Genomic DNA, 25,063 nt, shown 5'->3' with positions numbered 1-25,063 from the left:
TGGTAGGGCCACCCAAGGCAAACTGGTCCTAGGTGAGGGATAAGACAAAGAGCGGTTCAACAAACCTCTGATAAAGAATAAAAACCTTGGACAACGTTTTCCCTTGCCCGGACGCGGGTCACCGGGGCCCCCCTCTGGAGCCAGGCCTGGAGGTGGGGCTTGATGGCAAGCGCCTGGTGGCCGGGCCTGCACCGATGGGGCTTGGCCGGGCACAGCCCGAAGAGGTAAAGTGGGTCCTCCTCCCCATGGGCTCACCACCTATGGGAGGGGCCAAGGAGGTTGGGTGCAGTGTGAGTTGGGTGGTTGCCGAAGGCGGGGACCTTGGCGGTCTGATCCTCGGCTACAGAAACTGTTTTTATTTATATACTCATAATCTTATACCCATTGGTTACATTGCAGTATTTGGTTATGAAAAACCTATTAAAGAAATCTTACCTAGTGATTATCTGTGTCTTCTTCAGGAATAACAAGTTGGTACTGACAATGAGGTTCTAATGTTTATGTGGAAGTGTGAGAATTAAACATTCTGCCCAGTGTGAACTGCAGGGATGAGTAGAATATTCAAGTAAAGAAATAGCGACACAAGTCCTCTGTGCAGCAAGCCATGGTTTCTTGTAACCTCTGCGAAATATGCATCTATTCATCTGTTTCCTTCAGTCTGTTGACTGTGCTTGAGGCTTTATCTACAGTAAACTGTATCTGTTTTGTGAACTTGTGGCAAACCAACTATAGTAATTTGAGGAAGACCAACTATTTTCAAAGACTTTTATTTTGAAGAGCTTCCTCAAAACTATTACCCCGATTCTCAAACAATTTTTCAGAAAGGTCATTTTAGTGTTTTAGCCGTATTTATATTAGACCTACAGTTGTAGCCAAAGGTTGAGAAGAGAATGACACAAGTATTGGTTTTCACAAGTTTGCTGCTTCAGTATTTCTATATCTTTTCATCAGATGTTACTATGGTATACTGAAGTATAATTACAAGCATTTCATAAGTTTCAAAGGCTTTTATTAACAATTATATTAACTTTATGCAAAGAGTCAATATTTGCAGTGTTTGGCCTTCTTTTTCAAGACCTTGGCATGCTGTCAATCAACCTGTGGGCCAAATCCTGACTGATGGCAGCCCATTCTTGCATAATCAGTGCTTGGAGTTTGTCAGAATTTGTTTGTTTTTGTTTATCTGCCCGCCTCTTGAGGATTGACCACAAGTTCTCAATGGTATTAAGGTCTGGTGAGATTCCTGGTCATGAACCAAAAATTCGATGTTTTGTTCTCCGAGCCACTTAGTTATCATATTTGCCTTATGACATGGTGCTCCATCATGCTGGAAAAGGCATTGTTCATCACCAAACTGTTCTTGGATGGTTGGGAGAAGTTGCTCTTGGAGGATGTTTTGGTACCATTCTTTATTCGTGACTGTGTTCATAGGCAAAATTGTGAGTGAGCCCAATCCCTTGGGTGAGAAGTAACCACACACATGAATGGTCTCAGGATGCTTTACTGTTGGTATGACACAGGACTGATGATAGCACTCATCTGTTCTTCTCAGGACAACCTTTTTTCCAGATGCCCCAAACAATCAGAAAGGTGATTCATCACAGAAAACTACTTTACCCCAGTCCTCAGCAGTCCAATCCCTGTACCTTTTTCAGAATATCAGTCTGTCCCTGATGTTTTTCTTGGAGAGAAGTGGCATATTTGCTGCCCTTCTTGACACCACGCCATCCTCCAAAAGTCTTTGCACTCACACCTGTCTGCTGCCATTCCTGAGTAAGCTCTGCATTGGGGGTGCCTAAGAACACAGCCATGAATAAAGAATGGTACCAAAACATCTTACCAGAGCAACTTCTCTCAACCATCAACAGTTTGGTGATGAACAATGCCTTTTCCAGCATGATGGGGCACCATTCCATAAGGCAAAGTGATAACTATGTGGCTCCGGGAGCAAAACATTGAAATTTTGAGTCCATAGCCAGGAAACTCCCTAGACCTTAATCTGTTTGAGAACTTATGGTCAATCCTCAACAGGTGGGTGGACAAACAAAAAATCCCCAAATTCTGACAAACTCCTTGCATTGATTATGCAAGAATGGGCTGCGATCAGTCGGGATTTGGCCCAGAAGTTGATTGACAGCATGCCAGGGCGATTTGCAGGGGTCTTGAAAAAGAAGGGGCAGCACTGCAAATATTGAACCTTTGCATAAAGTTAATGTAATTGTCAATAAAAGCCTTTGAAACTTATGATATGCTTGTAATTAACTTATGACATGCTTGTCAGAAACATCTGACAAAAAGATGTAAAAACACAGATGCAGCAAACTTTGTGAAAACTAATACTTGTGTCATTGTAAAAACCTTTGGCCATGTCTGTAGACAATTAAATCCTTAGAAAGATTTTCAAGTATTCGCTTAAATAGTCAACTGGTGTCCATTATGATCCATTGCAGACTGTATTGTGGCCCTAATGTTCTCTCGCCATTATGGTTTTGGGATAGGATGTCTGTTTGTTCAAATCCCATAATTGGATGGAGGTGTTTGTTGTGGATGATGGGAATAAAAATGTCAGCCATTTCTCAGTCACACCAGGGCCTTCTGACTATGCCTGTATAATTTTATGATAAAGAGATATAGTCATATTATATACTAGCTATCCCCTGCGGCTCCGTCCACGTAGTAGTGAAACAGGACAGTGAGGAGGGCCCTGCCCAGCTGCCTACTCCTGACATCATGCTTCCCCGTCCCCTTGGCGCACAGCCTCTGTCTTGGATTAGCACAAATATATCGCTCCTGCAAGCGAACTATGATTCTTAGCATGATGAGAGAAGTCACAAAATCAACTGAAATGTTGGAAAAAAACCCAATCTAAATTTGTTAAGTAGTATCTCGTTCACAAGCTAAACGGAGGAAAGTAACGCCCCGAGGCTAGCATGTGAGTGAGGAGGGCCCTGCCCATCTCCCATCGGCCCACTGCGTGTCTCTAGGGTTTAACCAAATAAATTGGTACCACAAGCGAACTATGATATATAGCGCAATGAGAGAAGTTGCAAATCAACCAGAATGTTCAAGCAAACTATGGAAAAAAACCTGATCTAAATTCGTTAAGTAGTTCTCCCGTGAAAAGCGGACAGACAGACAGACGTTGGATTTTATATATGGACAGAATAATGGCTAATTTCATTTAAACTTGTTATAGATACTTTTTTTTGCCTAAATTATAATAAAATACATACAAATCAGACCAGAACATTAGATATTGCCATCATCTCTGACCCTCATACCTTAAATGGGAATGAGAATGTTAACTTAGTAAGCATTTACTGTGTATTGATAAATTGGACTGCACACAATTATTGGATCATCCCAGACAGAATAATGTTGAAAGACAGCCTCTTGCTCCATATCTCTCTCACTCCGTGTTTGGAAAAAGAATTGCTACAGTTTGTCTCCATTTAGCTGTAATTTGCATACAAGCTGTGAGTCATTCTATCAGTGTTAAAGTGGTGCCCAATCTATGTGAGAGGCATCAGTCAAATGACACCAACTGGTGAGTAAGGAGGTAATATGGGCGTTTCTTAGCCCAGCCGAGTATAATAAAAAAATCAGTAAAGCAGGGTGGCAGCAACTATAAGCAGCTTGCAAAGAGCAGCTTCTTAATAAATATTTACTGGTATAAGTAAATGCTTACTGGTGTCCTGTGTGTCTAACTACCAATTTAGTTAATATTCTTTTTAAAAGTGTGTTTTAATTAACTGCCTCATTTTCTAGCTTTGACGGCCATCTAAGCTTTAAAACTTCCCAGATTCAAACACATAACTTTAAATCATTAAATTAGTCTAAACTTTCATTTCGAAATATTTAGACAATACATTCCATGACATTCTGCTCTGATCAGTTAACAAGCCTGTAATGATTGACTGTGCTGAGATGTTTTGCATAATGTAAAATTAAATGACTGCAGCAGAACACAGGAATGAGTGTCTGTAAGATCAATCTATATTATTGTACATAACAGACATCCTAAAATGTGAAATGTTAGTTGGCTGCCAGAACTCATTATGGGAACCATATATCCCGTGAAGACACTGACCCTATAATTTTCTACAACATATTAACTCTAAGAATCCCTGCCAAAATTAGAAGCCTTAACTTGATTGAGATGGGGGTAATAATGTAACGATAAAGAGAATGTCCGGAAAAGGACACTTAATCTCTTTAACAAATATGAGGTTGTGCTTGAATCGTTAAACACTTTTAGATACTACAAAACTCTGGGCAGACATTATGTTATTACAAAATGTTTCCATACAGTACTGCATATCATTTTCCCTCTTTGTAAGGCATTCCACGATCAGCAAACTGTACCTAATTCTTTCTGTCTTCAGTTCTAGGAAGGAAAGTAGGGTATAGCGACACTTACCTTAAGCACAATAAAGTAAGCACAAAGTAGGTATGCTTTTGCAGATATTTAATGATATAGGCCAAAGCAATACTTTACATTCTCAGCTGTAATCCATTCTTATTAGATTCCTATTTCTACTTACATACTGCACATATATACATTTTCAAATGTAATTCAAGGGACATGAAGTCAGGCAATCATTCTGGCAGCACTGGGCAGGACTGAGCGTCAGTTATTCACAGGAGCTTACTCCTGCACACAGCCATATTCACACTGTAGCAGTTTTAGAATTTGTTAACACTATAATTCCCGAAGCATATGCAAAAACTTGTAATCCCGGCCCACCTTAAATCCTTTCGCACCTCTCCATCACTGTATTCTGTGTTGTAAATGTGTCGATCAGCACAAGCAGCAAGCAGCCTGCTATCCCATTCCCCCCGCTGCAGCTCAATTCGCAAAGAAGGTTTTCACTGCTCAGTGTTTATCTTGCTGTGAAGTGCCTGGAGTTGCAGAAGGTAGATAATATATCAGCATTTGGAATACATACATTTTATGTGTGTTTCGTGTCTAAAACAACCTATGTAAACACATTGTTAAAACATAAACATTTTTCATGTTTTAGTAATAATTGACAAAATGTAGACATGAAGTGTATATTGTGTGAAGCCTGAAGTCCAAATAATGAAATAAACACTGATGTGAGATTTTGCATATAACTTGATAAATATTTTGTATGTCTTTATTTGTAATTTAGGCAAAGCAATGTAATTTAGTGTTTACTCCCTCCCCCCTTAGGAATGGGTCTCTTTGAATTTTACGACAGGATTTGGGGGATGTGCCTTAAACCAGTTTGGCGAGTGTTTCTCTGCTAAAGTCTATCAACCCCCGCAAGAAAGCCAGGTTATGTTAACATATGGTTTGGGGGCAGGTGTTAAGATGTTCTATTTCCCCCATTGGTCTGAAGTATGGCTGTTTCGAATTGATTTGGATCAGAAGCTTTTAAGTACTATGATGTCCTATTGGCTCTAGGGGTTGGACAGAACATCTATAAATTTACTTGTTTAACCTCACAATCTCTCTCTTACTAACATCTGAAAGAAGCTTCACTTACTAACCTCTGATGATGAAGACAACACAATGAAGAGCATAGCTCAGCAGCTGTATTGACCAGGCTTGCGGCCTGTTCTGAAGAAAGCTGAGTACTAATGATGCTTTAACTAGAGACATTAAGTAACAAGTCTGTATGCCGCCTGAAACTACACATCACCATTTAATCAGGTTGTATGGTTGCCAATATTCAAATGTACTTTAAATATTGTTATTATTTATGAATATTACCAATAATACATTATTTTAAATTGTAATGTAACTACTACTTGTCTTTTTACTACATCTAATTGCCTGAGGTTATAGATGTAGAAGGGAAGGTGGGGAGAAGTTATATACGATAATACCTTATAAACAGTGGTAAATCTGTGGGATTTGAGGCGTTCTGACAGAGGCTACATCTTAATAATACAAAGGGGAAAGGAGAGCAAAATATTACTCTACCAAGATAAAACAATTGGCGTAGTTCGGCAGGATTTTGGGCTAACCATGTTTTGCACCCTATTTGCAAATACTGTTGATGTATATGTGTGTGTTTATGTATGTGAATTTTAGGGCACCCAGTGTACAAATGCAGTGGAAGTAAAACATTGTTTGGTTGCTCAATGGAATATAACTAACAAAGTGTAGAGACTTCATGTGTGTCATGAGAACACCTGCATGTTTGTTAGTGCTGGTGGTAGTGAGTCCCTAATTAAAGTGCTAGGGAGTGGTGAAAGGTGCACGTGTCATTCATACAGCATTTAAGTGGTTAAAGTGCTAAGGAGTGATGGGACATGCATTCGTCATTCATACGGAACTTATTCGTTTAGCATCTGTGTATGTATGAGTATGTTTTCTTACAGGGGCAAAAGTAGGCCAACCCATAACGAATTTGGCAAATTGTATTAGCGTGGTATTGTGGACTCAAAAATGCCTAAATTTATAGTAAAGTCAGCCATCTTCCAGTGGAGTGGCAGAGACAAGCAGGCTAAAGCTAGGGAATGAAAACCTGCAGTTCAGGTAGAGAAAGCTGAGCTGAGTGTGCCACAAAATGGAAGGGGGATGGAAGGATTAAAAGCAGGAAAACAGAGATCAGGTTTAAAGAAGACTGCTGCTGTTATAAGAGGTTTACTATCTTGTATTATTGGTAATAAGGAAGATCATGATGAGAAAGAAAATAGCAAAGTGACTGAAAATGAAAGTTGTGGAATGTTGTCTGAGAGTTTTGAGAGATGTAACAGTTGGTGTGAAAAAATTGAAGTGCTAGCATGTAGAACACCCACTGCTAAAGTAGAAAGCAGTGAAAGCAGGGGAAACAAGGAGAGAAAACCACCCATGGTGAAAGTTAGGGCAATAGTAACCGAATCAGACTTGAAACCTGAGACAGATGAGTGCTCAGATAAAGAGTGGGAATGTGAGTGTAAGGAAAAGGAGAGGGATGAAAGGAAGGGAAAACAGCAAGGGTGTTTCCTTCCATTATTCTCCACTGCACCACAATCTCCAGGGGCCTCATGTATAAACGGTGCGTACGCACAGAAATGTTGCGTAAGAACTTTTCCACGTTCAAATCACGATGTATAAAACCTACACTTGGCGTAAAGCCATGCACTTTTCCACGGTACCTCATGCCTTGTCGTACGCAAGTTCTCCGCTTGGTTTTGCAAACTGGCGGCACCCAGCGTCAAAGCAATGGTACTGTTCTTGTGTGATTACTCATTATTTTCATGACGTGGCTTTATAAATACACAGAAACTAACCGCATATTGTTTATTAGTGTAATGCATCTGATTGTAATTAACTCGTAACAATATAATGGTCCAGGGAACAGCCATAGTATTCCAAATACCATAACTGCTTTAGCGTTGTTACTCTCACTTCTCCTTCTTCTTCTTCTTCTTCTTTCATCTCCTCCCGTTAGGAGTTGCCACAGCGGATCATCTTTTTCCTTATTACTCTTACTGCACGACTCGGAGTATTGATATCACTGTATCTGAGTGTGAATCACAGCAGCAGCTGATCGGAAAGAGAATTATCGGTATACAGCTTTAAGGACACGCTGTCTCAGCCACTGCAAAACGTTTTAAAGCCTTTCCTGTACAGACCTCGCGGTTCAGAAACAGTTTAATCCCAAGAACTTTAAATGCACTCAATCAATTGCTCCTTGTAGAACGGTTTGTACTTATAAGTACAATCACCCCACTGTAAACTTGCACTACAGTTATAATATCTCACAACCTGGGCCACTTTATAAAGCGCGATTTACATATGATGACGATATCATTTTTAAGGTGAAATGCAGCAAAATATGTTTGTTAAATTATACATATAAAACTTTAACTTCATTTAAATAATCTATATTCTTCACTGGGAGTGTCGTGAAGGATAGAATAATTAAACGTGTACTACGAAGATATTTCAATGTTCTTTAAACGTTTTGAAGAATCGGCGCTAAGCTTACAGATGGCTTAACGCCTATTACAGAGCTGATTGTATGGCGATCGGTTACTTGGGAAAGAAAACAAGGACTCTTGGGCGGCACGCCAATATATATTGAATATAAAACAGAAAGAGAAAATAACAACACAGCTAAAAACGCAGCGACAAATTTCGACAAAAGATAAATGCTTGTCATGAGCACGAGGCTCATGAAACACATGTTTAATAATGTGCTTTAGCTCCTATCATCATGAAAATGACATCACGTATACATCTCAGTATTTTAGTTATTCAGAGAGCTGTAATATCACGAATGTAATGGACTCTGTGTCCAGTTGGAGGAAGAGAGCCAGTTTAAGAAGCAAGTAGTGATTCACGCACATAGATTACATACGAGTAGAAGATCAAATACAAAACAAAGCATTTAACTTGCTACTTTAATTACGATGTGATTTGAGAAACTGGTTGATTAAACGATTTTAAGATGAAGTTTATAATGTTCTACTAAATGACAAAATAAACTACGTGATTAAAGTGTAAATGTCGAGATTGAAGTTGACATTTCGTGCTTTTTCCCCACCGTGTGCCTTTTTTCTCTGTACCCTAATAAACTTTCATATGACACTCAGACAGTGGGCTTACAACTCTTCTTTTCACGGCAACTTTGATATGTGACTTCTTTTTTATTTCCAGCACTGTGCGATTTTGTGAATGTGAGCTTTCAAGTTTCTCCAACACGCTATGTCACTCGATCAACTTCCTTTTGTTGATTATACCACGGTTTATTTGAACAAATGGTATGTTTTTCCTTTACCTCCACTTGGTATTCGCTGAAATTCTTATATTTTCCCCATGCTTTTCCCATTGTCTTTTCACAGAAGGCTGCGCTTAAGGGCGATTTATATTGATTTGCATATTCAAATAGGCATAATTCTGGGAGGATTTGGGGCGTTACATAATGCGCGTGCACGAGCGTTAGTTTTCACGCTGATCGGGATTTATGTAACGGAAGAGCGTGGAAGTTGGAGTATGCACAGATTCCTGCATCTGGATTTTTCTGTGCGTAAACACATTTCGGCTTTTGTGCTTACACCATGTTATAGTGCGAGTTCTACGCACGCCGTTATACATGAGGCCCCAGGTAATTCTGAGATCTGTCCAGTATTTAAAGAACGTGCTACACCAATAGATATTTCATCACTGTTAGGAAAGGTAACCAGTGCTGCACTGAAATTTGATATAGGACAAAGAGATCAGATAGAAGGCAGAGAATCTGGTGAGTTTCAATGGCAATTGTTGATTGAAGGGCATGAACTAGATAATGGCTTAAGGATACTGAGTAAAGAAAGTGTGGAATTAAAACAAAGAACAGAGGAAATTAAGGAATTTCAAGTGTTTGTGTGTGAAACGTCTGAAAGTACAGTGCAAGAATGCCCGAGTTGGAAAAAAGTGCACCAGTTTAGGAGTTGGTTTGAATGAACCAAGACAAGCCAAAGAACAAAGGATGGGGGATGGTGCAGCAGGAAGATTTCCAAGCTCAGGCAGCAAGTCAGGAATACACAGGGGTGTGAGGGTCCTAACAGCTGTGCTAGAGCCAGCAGTAACTAAAAAGCACAAACATTTAAGTTCAGTAATTCAAAACCTGACTGACCAGTTGTTTAAAAAGACAGCCTATGAAACTCTATGAAATAAAATGGAGAAAAGAGAGCTGGTCTTTAGTAAAGAACAAAGGTCAGTTTTAGGAGAGATGCTGGATCTGGCACTTGGATTTTTGGAGAGGTTTCAGCCCACACTTTCTTGTAGCAGTGACCATACAATAAAAAAGGTCACACAGGCAATGAAAAAAAATAGAAGGGTAGCGCAGGAAGACAGGAAAGGGAAAACAGTTATTTTTATTTCAATTTTCTGGCCTTTTGCAAAAGTGCTACTTCTGTTATTTGAGGTTTTACGGGCTTTGGGTTTCTGCAGGTAATAAATAGTGAAGGCAATTAGCTGAGTAAAATCCATGCAGGAGATCGGGTTACCATTAGCACATTGGAGCAGAGTGGCAGTGTGGCCAAGCTGTTCCAATGAATGCCTGGAAGCAAAGTTTGAGTCTTGGCACCAGGTTAACAACCAAGAAGATGAGATGGACAGAAACTGCTTTGTCACCTTCCATTTTGCAGACCTGCTAACATAGCAGAATGAAAAAAAGAAAGAGGAAAAGACAACAAGCAAAGACTAAAGACAAAGGCAAAAACATGAAGAAGAACTGAAGAGACAGCAAGAAAAAGACACTGCCTGGGGTTTAAGTGAGTAACAAGTCCACAAGTCATGCAATAATAGGACTAGTCACAATAGCTATAGTTTAAAAGGAAACGTTTGTTCATTACTGCAGCAAATTAGGGTTAGGGTTACAGCTGTGGTACAGGCAGAGGACCAGTGGGCCAATTCTGAACTGAGGTGTTTAGCACATTGAGTATGCATATGGTGATCAAACAACTTTAGGGGTGGCCTACAGGGGGAATGATCAGAGTTGCATAGCTGTGATGTCTCATGGTAGTGATGCCAGCCTATACTTGTAAAGGCTGATGGCAGTCAAGAGTTGCACCATGGGTAGGAAAGCACAAGAGGCAACTAAATCAACCCCAAATGTATGAAGAGGGGCCACAGATGTTGGTTTGTGAACAGTTTATGCAATGGCACATATGCTCTCACTTGGGCAGAAGTGGTTGTACTGGCACCTGTGGTATGTTACCTTTCAAATTTTGATATCAATTGTACAGTTGCATAAGCTTAAACAGATAGTTTGGGACATGGTTCTAATTAGCAGTTAGACAAAGAACAAAGGTCAGTTTTAGGAATTCTCACAATAGACTTAAATTGCAGTACGGTTAGTTTAGTGGAAGGAGAGGACCAGATCTGATGACATATGAAGACTGCAGAAAGAGTCGACGCAAGCCGGAGCAGATACAAGTCATCAGGAGCAGATCCACGTTCCTCTGATTGTCTTTGAAATAAAGAAGATATGTAATGGACAAATGGTCACGGACAACTTTTAACACTGGGAGTGCAAATACTGCAAATCAAAGCACAAGTTATTCAACAGACTCTTTAAACAATTAAGACTGATTATAAAGACATTGTGCAAAACATTCATCAGGGTGGAGTGTTGTGATGTGAGATTTTGCATATAACTTGATAAATATTTTGTATGTCTTTATTTGTAATTTAGGCAAAGCAATGTAATTTAGTGTTTACCCCCCTTAGGAATGGGTCTCTTTGAATTTTACGACAGGATTTGGGGGATGTGCCTTAAACCAGTTTGGCGAGTGTTTCTCTGCTAAAGTCTATCAACCCCCGCAAGAAAGCCAGGTTACGTTAACATATTGTTTGGGGGCAGGTGTTAAGATGTTCTATTTCCCCCATTGGTCTGAAGTATGGCTGTTTCGAATTGATTTGGATCAGAAGCTTTTAAGTACTATGATGTCCTATTGGCTCTAGGGGTTGGACAGAACATCTATAAATTTACTTGTTTAACCTCACAATCTCTCTCTTACTAACATCTGAAAGAAGCTTCACTTACTAACCTCTGATGATGAAAACAACACAATGAAGAGCACAGCTTAGCAGCTATATTGACCAGGATTGCGGCCTGTTCTGAAGAAAGCTGAGCACCAATGATGCCTTAACTAGAGACATTAAGTAACAAACAAGTCTGTATGCCGCCTGAAACTACACATCACAATTTAATCAGGTTGTATGTTTGCCAATATTCAAATGTTCTTTGCATATTGCTATTATTTATGAATATTACCAATAATACATTATTTTAAATTGTAATGTAACTCCTGCTTGTCTTTTTTACTATATCTAATTGCCTGAGGTTATGATGTAGAAGGGAAGGTGGGGAGAAGTTATATACTATAATACCTTATAAACAGTGGTAAGTCTGTGGAATTTGAGGCGTTCTGACAGAGGCTACATCTTAATAATACAAAGGGGAAAGTAGAGCAAAATATTAATCTACCAAGATAAAACAAACACTTTCACAAAAGGTACAAGTTTAATAAAACAAGTGCACTTTTATTCAAGAATATAACCGAAGAAAAAGAAAGTGGGTTAGGGTAGGCTTTTGATACGACAGGTTGTGTGGTGCAGTGGTAAGAACTGTTTTGATATACCACCTTTTTATTTGAAAACAGTGTCAGATCTTGTACATGAATGAGTCTGGGACTGGGAATAATTGTGGATGTGAATTTTTTTTTAATCAGTTTTGTTTTTGAGTGTTTCTGTTCACGCTGAATTAGTATGCACCTTCTGGTCCATGATGTCAAAGCTGCATTGACAAAAAAGAGAGACCATAGGTATATATGACATTTGGAATAATTCATTTTATTGCCTGCATAGTATATTTTGGAAAACATTGTTGCATTAATGTAACATTATATTCATTCACATACCTTCATGCGGTTGTAGTCAGTGACCACGTTTTTTTGGTTTTTTTTCCCCAGTCTTTCCCAGTCTACACATTTTGGTGCATGGTGGTGTTTCTTTTGTACTCCAGGAGACGCAGAGGACAGAACAGTACAGAGAAGTCAGTTCTGTGCTATATGCAATCATCAAATTTAAATGTTAACAGTTCCCGCACATCCAAGGACCATCCTTCCTACATTTATGACATGTTTACCTGTTGCAATGTGCACACCTCTCTGTGCTATGGTTCCTATTACACTGAAGGAGCACCTGACATTGAATTTTCTTTCCTGGGGGAAGTGGAGGTCTTGGAACTGAAGCTTGTCAATGTTGCACCCTCCTTTCTATTTCCATTGCCTTTTCTTGTAAGAAGCAACAACAAAGTTCCTCTGCAAGGTGAGCCATGAACACTCTTCTTTTCTCAGTGGACCCCATGTGCGTTCATCGTCGCCAGGTCATCAGGCACGTGCCTTCTGGTCTGTGATTTCAATGCCACACTGGGGCAAAAAAGAAAGACGTGACATTTTGAAGAAATGATTTTATGACCTGAATAGTACCAATCAGAAAACATTGTTGCATTAATGCAATATTATCTCATACCTTCATGCGGTTGTAGTCTGTAACCATATTTGGCTTTTTTTTTATCGATCTTGCCAAATCTCCACCCCATGGAGCATTGTGCTGAGAAGGCAGACTTCTTCATTTTGGGCACATGCACTTTCAGCATGGCACTGGCAGATCTAAACACCAGTGTGGAGAATTGTTTGTGTACTGAACTGACTTTAGCTGCAGGTGGAAGTTCCCATCGCACTTTATTCATGTTGCCAAACAGGGTTGTGTTGCGGTGCAGCAGTCTATTAGCCGGCAAAAGTGATGTGAAGAAGTTGTCTGTTGTTATGTTTCTACCTTTGTCCAGAAACAGCTCCATAAGCTTTATGACCACAGTCCCGGAACGTCTTTCTCCTTTGGGATGACTGGAATCTTTTCCTAAAAAAAAGAGCAACATTGCACATTTACTTTGTCTCCAAATCTGCCGCAATCCAAAACTTTATGCAAAATTTGTCAGGCTAAGTCGAGATATATTGTAAGAAAGGACAATGGACCTTGGTTGGAAACAGTTGCTCTTCAACAATAATATGTTGCCCTGGGCTGTAACTCAGAACACAGTTCTCAAGAAAACGTTGCCAGATGTCAGAAATCACAGCAAATCTGTCGTTTTTCACACGTTCTGCATGGGTGTTATTGTTGTCAAAGCGCAAATGCCGCATGATAGTCTGATAGCGTTGATGGGGCATCATATCTTTGATTGTCGGTACAACAAATAGTTCTGACCAGGCATCAATGACTTGGTGATGAACACCAACTGTGTTCATCACTGCTTTTGTGAAAAGAATGGAGGTAAATGCCATGAATTCAGAGAGGGAGAGGCTCCAGCTGGGGTCTGTTCTGCGGCCTTCATGGACTGTGCAGTCTCTGATGGTCAACAACATGGCTATGTAGATCAAACACAGGAAGCTCTGCAGTCTAGTTGTGACTTTACACTGTAGGAAGATAAGTAAATAAATGAAAATGTAGCTGTGTTTTCCCAAAATTACCAAAGTTCAGCAGCTTCAACTCAAAAAATGGGATTCAGCAAAAGCTTGACGTGCAGAAATGATTCCACAGTTTAGTTAAGTATAGTTTAGTTAAGTTTCAAAGTAAAATAGTTCACACAAAAAAAAAGAAAATAAAAATAGCAAAAAAGGAAAAATTAATGTTAAGAAACGTTCAATTCTAAGCTTAATCTTGTTACATCTCAAATGGTTATTATTTACTTAACATTTCTAAACCATTTCAAAACGGTCAGAAAACTGTATGCTTATCCCATTTCTAAGTTTAAAATGAGTCTTTTAAGTCCCTATGTACTGGGACCTTTTCTAAACAACAACTGAGCTTATTATCACACTGTTTCTCAGTTACAGTAAGAAGGTTCTATCTCTTGCTAACTTATAGGGGGAAAGACTATACCATAAGTTATGACTATGAAAGAAATTTATATTCTATTCATATTAAGCAAACATTAATATGATTTTAACTCAAAACTTTAACTTTCTAAGATTGGCTCTTACAAAAGACGTAAAGAACATTCGATGTGGCTTGCATACAAGTAACATATAAATGTTTTTCATATTGTTATGTCCAGAATTTAACTCTGTGTTCCTTTAAAAGTTTGTAGCCTACGTAATTTTTTACTAAAAGACAAGGCAGGATGGGAATAAAGAGGGTGTGGTGAACTGATGGTTTGTGGGAAAAAGAAGGTTGAAATAAAAACAATAAGAAAACATTTGGGCAAAACCCGTGTGTGACGAGTTTTTGTGTCTGGATACAACATTTTGGCAGACGAGGATGGCTGAGTTACCGTTAACGTTAACACGTTACGTTAACACCTCCTAACCCGTTCCTGACCATCCCAGGAGAGCCTCCGGTGCCCTGGCAGAGATTGATTGAGTCGTTCGAACTATATTTGGTAGCCCTTGATGTTCAGGATATGGTGGATGTTAGGAAGAGGGCTTTGTTGTTGCACTGTTTGGGAGTAGAGGGACAGCGCATTTTCTCCACGTTGCAACTGGACGCACCTACGTATGCAGCAGCAAAGGCAGCATTAGTGGCATATTTCAGTTCTGTGTCCTTATGCATCGTTTTCATTTTCGTCAACGAGCACAACAGCCGGGTGAGTCGATAACTCAGTACATCTCTGCTTTACATGAACTGGCACGGCATTGTAATTTTGGAACCCTGCAAAACGAAATGATCCACGATCAAATCATTGAGAAAATCAATTGCAATCAGCTGCGCGCTAGGTTACTGCTTGATCCCGATGACCTTACACTAGAGAAAACGGTGTCACTAGGAAAACAGACAGAAACCGCTGTCGCGGATGCGCAAAAGTTGCAAGGAGCACACGCGGAGACTTCAAATCAAATCCCTGTGCACAAAGTCACAGCTGCGACTACATCGCAACGATGTTCAAACTGTGGGTCAAATCAGCATAATACGAGGGCAGCCACATGCCCTGCACAAGGCCAGTGATGCCGCCGCTGTAACAAACTTAATCATTTCGCATGCTGGTGCCGGTCAGCTCTCGCACCTGTTACTGCACAGGAGTATCGGCGTGCTCACTCGCCAGAACCTATAAATTGGGTGCAGCGGAAAACACCGTTCTTAAAACACTGCATCTGCATGGTGGGTGGTGTGGAAATCCCACTCCTACAAGATACTGGTGCTAGAGTGTCTCTTTTAAATAAAACCACGTTTGGAAGGTTTTTTTTTCATGTACCTGTTAAACCTGCAGCTGTACAACTCACTGGCTATGATCAGTCTCCTATAAATGTCCTGGGTACAGTTATTTTGACTGTGAGTTACAAAGATAGAACCACTTCAGCAGTGTCTTTCCACATCACAACAGGTGGAGCTAACATCATGGGGCTTGATCTTTTCCTTGCTTTAAGCTTTACAGTATCAGACTTTGAGGGTTGCCAAATTTTACAAGTTGTGGACACCTGGCTACAGAGGTTTCCAGCCTTATTCACAGGTCTTGGCTGCATCATTGGTTTTGTCCAAAAGCCGACGATTAACCCATACATGGCCCCAGTGATTCAGCCCCTTCATCAGATACCGCTGGCACTACGTGAGGAAGTCTCTGCGGAGTTGGAAAGGTTGCAGGAGGCTGGCCTCATTGAGCCAGTTGATGCTTCACCTTGGATATCAAATCTTGTTATGGCACGGAAAAAGAATGGCAAAATTTGTTTGTGTGTGGATTTGAGGGAAGTTAATAAAGCCATAATTCCTGATAAATATCCATTGCCTACAACAGAGGAGCTCACAATGCAGTTCCAGGGCTAAGCCGTTTTCACTAAATTGGACCTGGCACAGGGTTATTTACAAGTACCATTACATGCTGCTAGCCGGGATTTGACTGTTTGTTTGTTTCTCACTTGGGGGTTTTCAGGTTCACACAGATGGCTTTTGGATTAAGCTCAGCTCCAAGTTGTTTCCAAAAGATCATGTCACTACTACTGGCAAACATTCCTGGTGTGTCGATATATTTAGATGACATTGTGGTACATGGCCCCACACAAGAACAACATGATATTCTTTTTCAGCAGGTACTGCACCGACTGGAGCAAAACCAGGCCACCTTAAATGTTGAAAAGTGTATTTTTAGCGCTCCAGAAATTGACTTTGTGGGGCACAAACTTACGTGCAATGGCATCCAGCCCTTGCTGTCTAATGTGGATGCTATACTAGCCTTGCCGGAGCCTAAATCAACTACTGAGTTGGCCTCATTTTTGGGTATGGCAAATTACTACCTTCGTTTTCTACCACATTATGCTGACAAAACAGCACCATCGAGAGCCCTTTTGAAAAAGGATGCTACATGGGTTTGGACTGCTGCTTGTACACAGGCAATTCATGACATCAAACAACAGCTCACAAGGCCACCGACACTAGCTCATTTCAGCCTAGCTGCCCCCACTCTGGTCACATGTGATGCCTCAGCTGTGGCATTGGGTGCTGTTCTATCCCAGATAGTTGATGGTGTGGAGCGCCCAGTTGCTTTTGCCTCCCGTGCCCTCACAGAAACTGAACAGAAGAACTCTGTGGGAGAGAGAGAAGCACTAGCTTACTTGTGGGCCTGTGAACGTTGGCATATTTATCTATATGGCCGGCATTTTACCTTGCTCACTGACCACCAGGCATTAACCGCTCTTCTGGGCAAGGGGGGTTCAGGTCACAAGCCACTCCGGCTCCTCCGGTGGGCAGATCGGTTAAACCAGTATAACTTTAAATTACAGTTCACACCTGGCTATGAAATTACAGTTGCTGATTTACTTTCTAGGGCTGTTTCCGTATCCCTGCCTGTGGGTGTGGTCTCAAAGGAGGAGAGTGCCTGGATTCACATGCTGCAGGAAGCACTTAAGGGCACAGTAGCCATGGAGGAACTACGTCAGGCCTCCTGTGAGGATGAACTACTCTGTCTGATACGAAAATATATTGTGGAGGGATGGTCAAAAGTTGTGGAGCCAGCACTTCTTCTCTTTTATCGGGTGCGAGATGAACTTTCTTGTTGGGACGAAGTATGTGTAGCAAGGGGCCACCGAACCTTAATTCCTGAATCTCTCCGGGCAAGAGTACTCCACATGGCCCATGAGGGCCATTTGGGGATTGTGAAAGTAAAACAATGCTGCAGGGACACGGTCTGGTGGCCAAACATTGACCGTGATGTGGAACTGCTAGTGAAAGACTACTCAGCGTGTTTAGCGAGTGGCAAGACAATGAGGCCCACACCAGCTCCTTTGAGACCTGTGGCATGGCCGGCATCCCCTTGGGAAAACTTACAAATAGATATTTGTGGGGAACTCCATGGGGCTCCGGCTCATGCAAGGCACCTTTTGGTTGTGCATGACAGTGGGGTTTGCCAAGTGCTATTACAACAGACAATGGACCCCAGTTTTCATCAGCAGTGTTTACTTCTTTTCTCAAAGACAATGGTATTAAACACATCAAAACAGCAGTGTATCACCCTAAAGCTAATGGTGGGGTGGAACGCCTGAACCGTAGACTGAAAGATGCATCAGAGCATACTTAATGGAAGGAAGGATTTTTGATGATGCTCTCCACCTAACTCTGCTGCACACACGAGCTTCCATACATGCTACTACAGGTGTCTCCCCTGCTTCTTTAATGATAGGCCGGGAACTAAAATTGCCTTTAACGCGACTAGCACCAAAATCCAAAACTGGTTATGGGGCACAGATGCCCACAAAAGCAGCTCAAAATGTACTACAGTCACAGTATCAAATGAAACATAATTATGACAGGGCCAAACATGTAAAGTCACCCAGACTGGCTGTTTCAGATTGGGTAAGGGTAAAGCATGCAAATCGCAAGAACAAGCTACAGTCTTACTGGTCAGATCCCATTCAAATTTTAAGGGAACTGGGTCCTTCCACTTTCCAGCTTACAGATGGGTCACATTGGCATGCTAATCATCTTTGTGCAGTGCCACCACCTTCATCAGCCAGCACTACACTTACGGAGACTTCGATCCTCACTTGGCAGTGCCCCACAACAGAAGCTACATCTTTGGGGTTATCTTCCCAGACCCTTCCTGTTTCTTCACAAACTTATCATCGACCGCAAAGGGCACAGGTTCCCCCGCATTGGCTCAGTGACTATGTAACAAAAGGTTAAGGAGGAAAGGGGGGAAAATGTTATGTCCAGAATTTAACTCTGTGTTTCTTTAAAAGTTTGTACATAGTTTTTTACTAAAAGACAAGGCAGGATGGGAATAAAGAGGGTGTGGTGAACTGATGGTTTGTGGGAAAAAGAAGGTTGAAATAAAAAACAATAAGAAAACATTTAAGCAAAACCCGTGTGTGACGAGTTTTTGTGTCTGGATACAACACATATAAAAACCATCAAAAGACATAACTGCAAACAGAACTTTGCACAATATCTTGGTAAGCTCTGTAGGTCCTGCTGCTTCGCTAAAGGACATGTATATGGCAGATTGATTGGTAGGACAATGCCCAACCTCTTGCTGCATCCAAATGGTGCCATCTTTTGCCTTTATACCTTGTGCAGCTGCGTTGTTGTTATGTGCAACTGGGCGTTTTTTGCGGGGAGGGCTTCTGTTCTCTTTCTCTGATATAGAATCCTCATCTGAGATCACCTCCATGTCTGTCTCATCATCTTTCTTGATATCAAAAATAAGTTCCTCACCACCTCCTGAGTCACAATCATCCATTTCTACCAGCAGAGCCAAATCCTCCGAAGGGGGCAACCTCCTCTTTTGTTACAGAGTAGTGTCTGTTTGCTCAACAAGATACTAAGCACAACTGATTCACCATTTGCATGTCAGTTTTTTTTATTTCGCCACATCAGAGAATTCCACATTAGAGAATTCCCTGTAATTTCCAGCTCTATTATCTCTAAACACAACTCACATTCCTCTCCTTGAACCACCACCTTATCGTGGTGGAGGGGTTTGCATGTCCCAATGATCCTAGGAGCTCTGTTGTCTGGGGCTTTATGCTCCTGGTAGGATCACCCAAGGCAAATTGGTCTTAGGTGAGGGATGAGACAAAGAGTGGTTCATCAAACCTCCTATGAAGAATAAAAATTTTGGACAGCGTTTTTCCTCGCCCGGACATGAGTCACCGGGACCCCCTCTGGAGGCAGGCCTGGAGGTGGGGCTCGATGGCGAGCACCTGGTGGCCAGGCCTGCACCCAACGGTCTTTGGTGGGCACAGCCCGATGAGGCAACGTGGGTCCCCCTTTCCATGGGCTCACCACCTATGGGAGGGGCCAAGAAGGTCGGGTGCAGTGTGAGTTGAGTGGTGGCCAAAGGTGGGGACCTTGGTGATCCGATCCTCGGCTACAGAAGCTGGGTCTTGGGATGTGGAATGTCACCTATCTGAAGGGGAAGCAGCCTGAGCTAGTGTGCAAGGTCGAGAGGTTCTGGATAGATATAGTCAGGCTCACCTCGATGCACAGCTTGGACTCTAGAACCAATCTCGTTGAGAGGGGCTGGACTCTCTACCACTCTGGAGTTGCCCCCAGTGAGAGGCGCCGAGCGGGTGTGGACATACTTAATGCTCCCCGACTTGGAGCCTGTTCATTGGGGTTTACCCCGGTGGACGAGAGGGTAGCCTCCATCTGCCTTCGGGTGGGGGGATGGGTCCTAACTGTTGTTTGTGCATATGCGCCGAACAGCAGTCTGGAGTACCTACCCTTTTTGGAGTCCCTGGAGAGGGTGCTAGAGGGCATACCTTCTGGGGACTCCCTTGTTCTGCTGGGAGACTTCAATGCTCACGTGGGCAATGACAGTGAGACCTGGAAGGGCGTGGTTGGGAGGAATGGCCTCCCCGATCTGAACCTGAGTGTTGTTTTGTTATTGGACTTCTGTGCTCATCACGGATTGTCCTTAGCGAACACCATGTTCAAGCATAGGGGTGTTCATATGTGCACTTTGCACCAGGACACTCTAGGCCTCAGTTCGATGATCGACTTTGTGATCATGTTGTTGGACTTGCGGCCACATGTCTTGGACACTTGGGTGAAGCGAGGGGCGGAGCTGTCAACTGATCACCACCTGGTGGTGAGTTGGCTTCGATGGTGGGGGAGGATGCCGGTCAGGCCTGGTAGACCCAAACATATTGTGAGTGTCTGCTGGGAACGTCTGGCAAAGTCCCCTGTCAGAAGTAGCTGCAACTCCCACCTCCAGCAGAACTTCAACCACGTCCCGAGGGAGGTGGGGGACATTGAGTCCGAATGGGCCATGTTTCATGCCTCTATTGTTGAGGTGGCTGGCGGAGCTGTGGCCGTAAGGTGGTCGGTGCCTGTCGTGGTGGCAATCCCCGAACCTGTTGGTGGACACGGGCGGTAAGGGATGCCGTCAAGCTGAACCAGGAGTCCTACAGGACCCTTTTATCCTGTGTGACTCTGGAGGCAGCTGATAGGTACCGACAGGCCAAGCGGAATGCGGCCTCGGTGGTTGCTGAGGCAAAAACACGGGCATGGGAGGAGTTTGGGGAGGCCATGGAGAACGACTTTCGGACGGCTTCAAGGAGATTCTGGTCCACCACCAGGCGTCTCAAGAGGGGGAAGCAGTGCTGTGTCAACACTGTATATGGTGGGGATGATGCACTGCTGACTTCGACTTGGGACATTGTGGGACGGTGGGAGGAGTACTTCAAAGACCTACTCAATCCCATTAACATGCCTTCCAATGAGGAAGCAAAGCCTGGGGGCTCGGAGGTGGGCTCCTCCATCTCTGGGACTGATGTCACCGAAGTGGTCAAAAAACTCCTTGGTGGCAGGGCCCTGGGGTTGAATGAGATATGCCAGGAGTTCCTCAACGCTCTGGATGTTGTAGGACTGCCTTGGTTGACACACCTCTGCAGCATCGCATGGACATCGGGGACAGTGCCTCTGGATTGGCAGACCGGGGTGGTGGTCCCCCTCTTTAAGAAGGGGGACCGGAGGGTGTGTTCCAATTACAGAGGGATCACACTCTTCAGCCTCCCTGGAAAAGTCTACTTAGGGGTCCTGGAAGGGAGGTCCATCGGATAGTCGAACCTCAGATTCAGGAGGAACAGTGTGGTTTTCATCCTGGCCGTGGAACAGTGGACCAGCTCTACACCCTTAATAGGGTCCTGGAGGGTGCATGGGAGTTTGCTACATATGTTTTGTTGACTTGGAAAAGGCGTTCGACTGTGTCCCTCGGGGAATCTTGTTGGGGGTGCTCTGGGAGTATGGGGTACCGGACCCCCTGATATGGGCTGTTCTCTCCCTGCACAACCGATGTCAGAGCTTGGTCCGCATTGCCGGCAGTACGTTAAGCCCCTTTCCAGGGCTGCCCTTTGTCACTGTGTGTCTGTTCATAACTTTTATGGACAGAATTTCTAGGTGCAGCCAGGGTGTTGAGGGGTCCAGTTTGGTGGACTCAGGATTGGGTCACTGCTTTTTGCAGATTATGTTGTCCTCTTTGCTTCATCAGGCCGTGATCTTTAGCTCTCTCTGGATCGGTTCACAGCTGACTGTGAAGCGGCTGGGATGGGAATCAGCACCTCCAAATCCGAGACCATGGTCCTCAGCTGAAAAAAAATTACCAGTCGAACTATGTTCCTACCCTCACCTAAGGTCATGAGCTATGGGACCGAAAGAACGAAATTGCGAATACAAGTGGTTAAAATGAGTTTCCTCCGCAGTGTGTCTGGGCTTTCCCTTAAAGATAAGGTGAGAAGCTCAGTCATCCGGGAGAGGCTCAGAGTAGAGCCACTGCTCCTAAGCTTGAGAGGAATCAGATGAGGTGGCTCGGGCATCTGATTAGGATGCCTCCTGGACGCCTCCCTGGTGAGGTGTTCCGGGCACGTCCAACTGGGAGGAGGCCCCGGGGAAGACCCAGGACACACCGGAGGGACTATGTCTCCCAGCTGGCCTGGGAATGCCTCTGGATTCCCCCTTAAGAGCTAGAAGAAGTGGCCGAGGAGAGGGAAGTCTTGGCATCTCTGCTCAAGCTGCTGCCCCCGCGACCCGATCTTGGATAAGCGGAAGAGGATGGATGGATAGATGGATGGATAGGCAACTCATTCATATTAACAGTAATTCCCAGTTATGTACACCACTCACACCCACACCCACAACCATACAGAACTAATTCACCCACTTTTGTGTGTCAGCTTTTATCCCACCACATCAGAGAATTCCCTGTAATTTCCAGCTCCATTATCTCAAAACACCACTCTCATTCACAAGAATTTCCAGTTATATGCACCACACCTACAACCATACAGAACTGATTCCACATCAGAAAATTTCCGTTTCCATGGTCTCAAAACAATACTTACACCCACAATTATTTCCAGTCAAGTACACATCTTTATCTGAAAACAGCGTCGTTTTGGGGGGTTGGGTGGACTATGGGGGTTGTGGGAGCAGGAACGTGACTGAGAGAATAAAACCAAAAAAGAGCTAACTTTTGCTTGATCTGGCAACGATGAATGCACATGCACTGTACAAGGAATCCACAGGGTCCACTGCGAAAAAAAGACTGTTCATGGCTCACCTTGCAGAGGAACGTCGCTTCTTACAAGAAAAGGAGATGGAAAAAGAAAAAACCTCCGCTTCCCCCAGGAATGAAAGTTCAGTGTCAGGTGTATTCAGTGTAATAGGAACCATAGCATAGAGAGGTGTGTACATTGCAACAGGTCAAGATGTTGGTAAAGACACAATGTGTGGCTCCTAATTCAATATAAAAATTTGGATTTTTATTTGAAAGTCAGCTGGATTTGTTTTAATTTAAAGTAATACAATTTGGCAAAATGAATAACAGTTCCCTGACAATTACACATTTAATTAAACTATAGCCAATTACTTTTTTATTTATCATTAGTATTATAATGAATAATTGTAAAAAATAATTTTATGAAGTCATACCAGCTGGGCTCAAAAGGATAAACAGTACTCTAATTCTGAAAAAAGAGAGCTTTAAACATTCATACATATCTTATATTTAAGACACAAAAGGAACAAGCCTAAAAATGAAATGGCGGTTGCAATGTTTGTTTAAGCAGGCTTAAAGAAAAAGTTGCTCTTTAAAAAGTTCTATATGATGTATTATGCAAATTGTACATTTTAAGTATCCGTTAAAAGAAAAATGTCTATATTTGATTTACAATGTAGTATGTTTATGTCAGAGTTAATCTGCAGTTCATATTTTCTTTGCCAGGTTTAAAAGTGGCAAAAAATGCTAGTTTTCACATAAACCTATTGCATACACCATTAGAACTTAACAACCAGAAGCTCAGAATTGTATTCATATCTTCATAAACATCCACCAATTTTTTGAACACATTAATGTTTTAACAAGGTTACAGTGATGGATCAACCTATACCATCAGCATTGGGGGTAAATGGTGCACTCACACTCACAGACACATACTTGTCAGTCAGCTTGATCTACCATCCTTGCAGTGTTGGAGAAGCGAAGAACATTTAGAAGCTCCTCACATGGACAGGGGAAAAACAGAATTCTACAGCAGTTGTGATCTGGAAGAGATTCAAACCCAGAATCCAGAAAGAGCTGTGAGGCAGTAGCCCTAACCATTGTACTAATAATCATTACCAAAAAAATACATTTATAACTAACCTGAAGAACATGTTGTGTGATGTGTGGCTTAGATGCAAATATACATCAGTTGATATCAGCAATTCCAAGTTCATAATAACTAGGAAAGAAATTAAGGTAAATCCATAGTTTTAGAGCTTGAATGTTGCTCATGCAGTCATGTCCATAAATATTTGGACAGTGACAACATTTTCATAATTTTGTACACCACCACAATAAATTTGAAATAAAGCAATCATTATGTGATTGAAGTGTAGACTTTCAGTTTTAATTTAAGGGGTTTACCAAAAAAATTGTATTAGCCATTCAAGAATGACAGCAATAGCCCAACTGTTAAATCTGCATTTGGAAATTGTCACTGTGAGCTGTCAAAACAGCTGTCCATGTAAGTAAAAACAGTCCTCATTAGGCAGAGAAAACAAAACAAATACTTTAGGGAGATAGCAGAAGCAAAGGTAGTAGTCAAATAAATAAACAATTTCAAACATTATTAAAAAGAAGGAATACACTAGTGAACTCAGCAACTGCAGAAGGCCTGATCAATCATGGAAGACAACTGTGCTGGATGATTGCAAAAACCTTTCCTTGGTGAAGAAAAACCCCATTCACAACATTTAGCCAAACCAAGAACACACTCTGGGAGGTAGACTTATCAATGCCAAAGTCTAAATCAAAAGAAGATGTCATGAAAGTAAAGACAAAGGGTTTACCACAAGGTGCAACCCGCTGGTAAACCTCAAGCATAGGGAGGGCACATAAGACTTTACCAAAAACATATTTTAATAGCCTGTCCAGTTCTGGAACATTTTTTTTTTTTGGACAAAGGAAATTAAGATCAATATACACCAGAATGATGGAAACAGAAAAGTATGCAGAAAAGAAGAAGTGGCTCATGATCCAATGAATACCGTATCATCTGTGAAACATGATGGAAGCAGTTTTATGGCATAATCTGTGAATGGAAGTCAGTCACTAGTGGTTATGGATGATATGACTGCTGGCAGATG

This window comes from Polypterus senegalus, chromosome 4 (assembly GCF_016835505.1).
Source record: "Polypterus senegalus isolate Bchr_013 chromosome 4, ASM1683550v1, whole genome shotgun sequence".
NCBI lineage: Eukaryota > Metazoa > Chordata > Cladistia > Polypteriformes > Polypteridae > Polypterus > Polypterus senegalus.
This window is presented reverse-complemented; position numbering follows the sequence as displayed.